Consider the following 6,090-nt stretch of genomic DNA (forward strand, 5'->3'; position numbering starts at 1 on the left):
TTACCTGCTCTTTTTTTTTAATCCATGGGCCAAATCCAGCTCACTGCCTGTTTTTGTGAATAGAGTTTTACTGGAACACAACTAAGCCCATTTCTTTACATATTGTCTATGGCTGCTCTCACACAAAAAAGACAGAGTTGAGTGGTTGTGACAGAGGCCATCTGGCCTGCAAAGCTTAAAATGTTTACTAGATGGCTCCTTATAGAGAAAGTTTGCTGACCCCTAGCCTAGACCTTCATCCTCATCTGACTCTGTACATCCACTCACCTGACCTGCTCTTTCACTTCTGCTGCCATCACGTCTACTCTGCCACCTGGAGCTAAGAGTCCAGCAGCACCAGAACTGTGTGCCTCCTCAGCTTCAGCTCTTTGCTTTCTTACTCCAAGTAAAACCTGGATGTGCTCTGCTGAAACCACTTCTGATGCATTGTAGTCAGCATGGGCTGTTTTTCTTTTACATCCTACCTAACTACAGGTCTGATCCTGGAGTCAGTGTTCTCCTTGCCTCATCCTTCCAAACCCTCAGCTCTGTGAAGTTTGTGCCATCAGACTTTGTCACCTTCTCCCCCGCTTTGTTGAGTTCTAGAGAACTCAGGTGCCTTCATTATTTGATGAAGTTAGTACCTGGATCACTGTCTTTTTATTATTCTACCATTATTCTCCTAGACTTCCTTCTTACTGACTTCAGCATCCACGTGGATGATACATCCAGTACCTTCAATTCTCAGTTTCTGGACCTCCCCACCTTATGACAGAATGATGTTATTCTTCACCCATCCTCAGCCACTTTCTCCTATGGTCATACTTTTGACCTTGTGATCATCAGTAAATCCATCATCTCCAAAGTTTCAAGTTCAAGCATGCCACTCTCTCCTAAACAGCTCATTAAACCAGGTACACGTACACAGCAACATTTTGACTTCATTAAGATGTTCCAAGCTGTTGGGTTTGTGACTGTATCACTATCAATCTGCCCTCCCCAGATCCTCTCTTCCTTCTGTACCCAGCTTAAATTATATAATACATTCATATAATACAATATCAAGCCACTCTTTGACAACACCCTTCACTCCTTTCTGCCACCCTCTCTCACCTGGCCTAGCTGCAGCCCTGGTTTCACCCAATAGTCCCCATACACCTAAACAACTGAACATTGATGAAGACACAATAGCTATGTCAGCCAGTATCACTTTAAATGCTGGCTATAAATCTCAGACCGGTAGTTGTATTAGGATTTTCCAGGGAAAGAGAACAATGGTAGATAGATAGATAGGTAGTAGATAGATAGGGTGATAATAAGGAATTGATTCATATGATTACGGAGTCTGAGAAGTCCCAAGACCTATAGTTGGCAGGCTAGAAACCCTGGAGAGTGAATGGTGTAGTTCCAATCCATGTCCAGATGCCTGAGAACCAGGAAAGTCAATGATATAAGTTCCAGTCCAAGACTGAGTCCAGAGTCCAAAGGCAGAAGCCCAATGTCCCAGTTCCAAGACAGTAAGACAGAGAGAGTGAATTCTCCTTTCCTCAGCCCTTTTGTTCCATTCAGGCCTTCAGTGGATTGGATGATGCCCACTGCACTGAGGAGGACAGTCTGTTTTACTCAGTCTATGGATTCAAATGTTAGTCTCATCCAGAAACACCCTCACAGATGCACCCAGAATAATGTTTCACTAACTATCTGGGCACCAGTCAAATTGACACATAAAATTAACTATTGCGGTAGTCAAGTTCTATCATATTACTTTTATAGGACTTTTACATTCCCACTTTTCAAAATGATAATTTAATATCTTGTCTTTACTCCTTGAATCTCCTAACCCCTTTTACTCTCCATGCTCTCAGCATATAACATTGCTTCATAAATCATTGAGAAAATGGAAATAATGCGATAAGAATTCCTTTACCTTTCCAACCTAAAACTGTTTACTCACCTCACTCTGTGCTTTTCCTGTGCCTGCTTTGTTTTATGACAGAGCAATCATCTCTGCTGCCATAACTGCAACACCCCTCTAGTTGCGCTCTGGATCCCATTCCCCCTCTCCTTATCAGGGTCTCCATTTCTCAATTATCTCCTCATCCTCTCCTGAATCATCAGTCTTCACTCAATTACCCCCATTGTCATAAACCAGCTCTAGTAACTCCTTTCTCAAACACACACACACACACAAAACAACAACAACTACTACTACTTCTACTACAGCAATAGTAGCAACAATAGCAGCAAAAAGACCCTCACTTCACCTTACATCCTCTTCCAGGGTCTCTTGGGCCTCCACTAAAATGTTTTCTAAGAGGAGTATTCCCTGTCCACATATTTAAAAGTAGTCACACAGGTACTCTTTATCTTATTCTATTTGACGTCTCTACGTTGCATTTATCACTCCATTATGTGTATATATGTTGATGGTGTGTGTTTACTGTTTTTCTCTCCCCAGTATTACATAAGCTCTGTGAAAGCAGGTGTCTTCTCTGTCTTTTCACCTTCTTATTATCAGCGCATGTGACAGACATAGAGGATCCTCAATACTGATTTCTCAAATGATTGAATGAATGAACTATTTCCTTTTTTTTTTCTGTCTATTGCTAGACCATAGGATTCTCAAGGGCAAGGACTTTGTCTTTGTGTCTTATATATGTCTTTGTAGTTGATTTCATAAACACTTGTTGAATGAGTGAATGAATCATTGATATAAATGAGCAATAACCTAAAGATAAAAGTTATTAACATGATGTTCTACTTTTAAAATTGGCATTGGCATTTTTACTTTAAAAAATCAGAATGATTTAGATTTATACTAATTCCTTTTAAACTAGTGCTAATTTGTGTGACTTATCCATATGCATCTAAATTAATTTTTCTAACTTTAACTAAGATTTATAAATAAATAAGTGTACATATATGTATGTAGATGGATGGCTATATATACACCTACCCACACATATATAAAACATATGTTAGTCCTGTTCTAAGAATCTGCCAAACTTTCTTGGTAAGACTTGCCAATTGCAATCATGTGACAGGATGACAGTTCTCTTCTCTGGGAGAAGTCCAGACTTACAATGTCTGGGACAGAAATAATATAGACCAAGAAACATATATAGCTGATGATGGATGATTTTTGGCTCCCATAATGTGAGGTTTGGTCTTCTTATTGTGAGACTTTGAAAATCATTAGACCAGAATTTTTTTTTTTTTATTTCTACTCAGCTAAAAATTTTCTTTCTCATATTTCTGTATGCAGGCATACTGCAAAGACAATTTGCCTGGTCAATTTGGATTTATACTAAACTCTACCACTTAATGATAGCTTGAGATCTTTCTGCCAGTGTAGCTGCCTTATTTTTATTGGCCTTGTAAGCATGTGCCCAAATATACCCTATTACAGATGCTTTCCTGTCATCATTGATATAATACTCCTTAAGAGTGAAGGTGTTTTTACTCTCAGGCAGAACTGATTCTAAGGAGATGACGGGGACACTTCAGTGATCGCATATGTGCACAGAGGAGGTAGCAGTTAGGAATGCTCTGAGCTGCAAGCAACAAATAAATCAACTAGCAGTGACGTCAACAAATTTTCGCTCAGTGGCTTAATGACATTAAGGCTGCTATCTGTGCAATGCCACTGGCCTTCTCCTCAATGTCAAATGATGGCTGCAGCATAAAAGTGTTCTGGCACCCTTGTCTCAGCAAAAGCATATTTCAAATGCAGGAAGCAGGAGGTGTGTGGGCAATATCCTTGAACATTGTCTTCTCATCAAGGAGAGAAAACTCTTCAACAGACTTCTCTTAACATCTTCTTGGCTCCAAATTGGTCCCATGACAGTCCTTGGACCAGCTGCTGAAGCCATATTTCCTGAGAACTAGAGACTGTTGCCTGATTTCTGAACAAATCTGGGGCTCCATTTGAAAGAATAAAAAGAGGAATGACCTTTCGTTGGCAAGGAATGGTGTCTCCCACAGAAGCTACCAAGAACACTCATGAGACTTCACGGAGATCATGCTTATGTTGAATCTGGAATTCAAGTAGAAGTTGGCCAGGTGAATAAAGTTTGGAAAGGTTGAAAAGGCAGAGGGAGCTGCTTCTGCAAGTGTATGGAACAATCAGAGAACTGCAAATAGAGTTGGGCATTCTGTTTGTGAGGAAGAGAGAAGGGACTGCAGAGGTTGACGGGAGTCACATCACGCTATGAAGACAAGTGAAAGCAGGGAGTCAAGTTCTCACACCTTCAGGCATTCATTCTGAGGTTGTTAAATTTTGCAAATAAATACCTGTCTGGGCTTTCCCCTCAACCCCCCACCCAACATGTGGCTGAGAAGATCTAGACAATACTGTCATTTCCCTGTTTTAAAGAAGAAAGGTAGAGCAATCATTACGCATGATTACTTGCTCTCTCTCTTCCTCTCCTTAGCCAAATCTTGCTTGGGAATTTTTCAGGTGTTTGCTAAGCCAGACTGTACTCAGTGGGTTATGGGGCCTCAGAGGACTTGCCAGCTACACTTCCTCTACTAAAACCTTTGGAGAAAAGAAGCTGAGTGCTTAGAATGAAACCAGTCCTGCTACCGTGATCATTATTGATTAGAGCAAGGGATCAGTACCTGAGCCAAAAGCTGCCCAGTAGGAATGCAACTTATTAGGTAATGACAGACAGACATAATCAGATCTTCTTACTTTGGGAAGGTTAACAGAGTGAGGGACAGATGCCAGAAATATCAGTAGCAGAGGCAAGGTGCAGAGGAGGGAGAAGGGAGAAAAAGGGCTAGAGAGAGAATAAGAGGAAGGGAAAGGGAACAATAGCTGAGCTCTAGAAATGAACACAATAAGTCTTTGATCTTGGAAACTGTGGGAAAAAGAACGTAGAAATCATCAATTATTGAACAATTCTTTAGTGACCTGAATTGTATTATCATCAGACCATATGAATCATTAAATTTATTTTCAAAATGCAATATAATCCCATTCTTCCAAAGAATATGATATAGTCAGATAAAATTATTGATGCAGGTTGCGATCATAAATTATTTTGGATCAGGTTGAACTGCTGTTCACTTTCCAAGGTAAGTACCTGAGGTGTGAGGTCTCTGGGAATAGGCATGTCACTGTTTCCTTTCTGTGAGCTTGTGGTTGATGGCTCATAGAGAAGACTTCCTTTCTTCCCTGAGTAATTTTGAATAAGAAAACAATTATCAAAATGGAATGAGGTAATTTCTGAGGCAACAAGAGAAAGAGAAATGATGTTTAGTTATTAGAAACTGAGGGCCAGAGGAGACATCATTCATGGATCTGCCAGGCTGAGGTGTATAGCCTGAAGTGCAAATAGAAGCAGATTGGAGAACAGGAAAGAAACTTGTGGGGAAAGCAGACAGTAGGGACCTGTTCCAGTTGAAGAATACCTATGTCTCCTGGAAGAGTAGTTCTTCACCATGGCTACTCATCAGAATTGCCTGGAGTACTATCGAAAAACTCCATTTCCAGACCTTAAGTCTTGCTGAATCAGAATATGACATTTTATGCAGCTGGCCCAGCACCCACCCATGACGGAGATTTCACCTGCTGAAGTGAAAATATTTGTGTCGTGATAACAACAGTCCTTTCTTGAGAAGGACTGTCTTTTGTTCTCAGACCATGGCTATCTTAATTTTTTACTGGAATGTTCTTCCCTTTATGAAATTGTTGTGATAAAACATGGTACTTTTAAACAATGTTCTTAGCAAAATCAAAGTTAGCAAAACTATTGTGGGTTTTGACCTTGGGTAATTTACCATCATTACTATCACTAGTTTCCTGACCTTAAAATGTAACAGAGTGGTTTTGTGCAGATTAAATGAGATAACATGTATAATATGCCTGGTACATATGAAACTGTCAAAATTTTCTCTTCCTATGCTGTTAGGTAAAATACTTTAGTTTGCAAAGTTTGATAACTCCTGCTTAGACAATAAAGGTGATTTATTGTTTCAGATAAATGAAAAGTCTAGATCTTGTGGTGGGCATAGGGTATTATTTAAACAGACTTGGCTCTAATTTTCTATTATTCTTTCTGTTCTACCCTCCTCTGTGTTTTGGTTTTGTCTCTGGGCTACCTCTTC

The sequence above is a fragment of the Balaenoptera acutorostrata genome, chromosome 8 (assembly GCF_949987535.1).
Source record: "Balaenoptera acutorostrata chromosome 8, mBalAcu1.1, whole genome shotgun sequence".
Taxonomy (NCBI): domain Eukaryota; kingdom Metazoa; phylum Chordata; class Mammalia; order Artiodactyla; family Balaenopteridae; genus Balaenoptera; species Balaenoptera acutorostrata.